General features: G+C 34.1%; 1 protein-coding gene across 1 annotated transcript in view; it reads right to left on the minus strand.

The window, feature by feature from the left end:
• The window catches only part of GPR65 (G protein-coupled receptor 65), a 10,936-nt gene extending 10,332 nt beyond the window's left edge, over positions 1-604 (minus strand). Inside the window, exon 1 of the mRNA XM_012640401.1 lies at positions 537-604. The gene's annotated coding sequence lies outside the window, so the exon portion shown is untranslated. The remainder of the gene's footprint in view (positions 1-536) is intronic.
• Between the last annotated feature and the right edge of the window lie 858 nt (positions 605-1,462).

Consider the following 1,462-nt stretch of genomic DNA (forward strand, 5'->3'; position numbering starts at 1 on the left):
GTCATAGGAAATGCTTGCTTTCATTTATCAGTTTAATAGTTACTTATTAAGACTCTGCTACATTTCAGGCATTGTGATAGTCACTTATTGACTAATAATTACTAGTTACTAGTTATTAATACTGGAAATATTATTTCCTAACTTCACATTATTTCTGATGGCATAAAAAGTATTGCTAGACCATTGTACTGATGAGGAAATGGTGCCAGATAGTTCTACAGCTAGGAGCTAGTAGGTTTCTTTTAAATATTTGAAGCAGTTTGCCAATACACTATTTCCTGAAAAGGGAGTAAAAACATTCCCCTTTTGTATATCTACAGTTTTACCTAACTAGTCCTAAATTTAAATTTTGACCCTTTACCATTGCTCAAAGTAAAGGAAACCATATGTCCTCATTTCTCTCTCTTATATTGCTTTGCATTACCACATTTATTCAACTTAAACCAGACAAAATTTTGCAAACCTTGCTTACAATTGAACATTTAAGTACATTATCTACTTAAAAATCTTATTTTATTTTCTAATCTTATACTTACCCATGTTTCTTGAGGTGACGCTTTTGTCCACTGAGGAGCCCGAAAAATCTGCATTCATCAAGAAGAGAAACTGACGCTGTTGAGGGGACAGGAAATTGCACTCATATTTCATCATAAACCAATGAGGAAGCAGCATCTTAATGAGAAGGACGTGCTTTATCCAAGTTTGAACAAAAGAAGTCTCTTAAATACTTAAAAGATGTTTTTATTTATTGTTTACTGTAGTGTAATTTTTATAACTCAGTTGTCTCCTTGCATCTTAATTAAGTGCTTGACTTAATAGAATGAATATTAGATATTTCATTTATTTATTTATTCATCCATCATTCATCATATTTTTAGGGCACTGTGTATGGAGGTGTATAGGAACTGACCGTAACTCCAAAGAAGCATAAGCTAGTAGAGAAGAAAGGCATATTCAATAATAGCCATAATGCAATGGCAAAATGGATAGGTACTCCAAGAGAGGCAGAGATAAAGTGGGATGAGTCGTCTGGATGTGTGAGATAGGAGAGGCTGTTGTAGATCCATTCAGGGTGATCAAGTTCCTGGTAGCAAAAGAGAAGAGGGAAAGTGGGGCTGGGTGTTTATGGTGGATATTGTGCTGTTTAATGGCAATGATGGGGATGGGGGCATGGCAGGGGTGTTAAGGTAGCCATCTTGGTAAAGTCCTTTTTTTGAGGGACTAATGGGATTGGATAAATAGTATTTGATTATAGAACCATTTTCCCCTTCCATTCTCCTCTTGGGCTAGAAAACAGAGATTGATAAACCCATTGAATTAATTGGCTTAGGCAAATAAATAATTTTATAAAACTTGAAAATTTATTTGAGAAAGACTTAGGTTATTATAAAAACTCACATAGTACTTTAGCAAATTAAAGTTAGCACCAAATCTATAAGTGGTTTAATATGAAGGGAAATTA

This window comes from Propithecus coquereli, unplaced genomic scaffold (assembly GCF_000956105.1).
Source record: "Propithecus coquereli isolate 6110/MARCELLA unplaced genomic scaffold, Pcoq_1.0 Scaffold152, whole genome shotgun sequence".
Taxonomy (NCBI): Eukaryota; Metazoa; Chordata; class Mammalia; order Primates; family Indriidae; genus Propithecus; species Propithecus coquereli.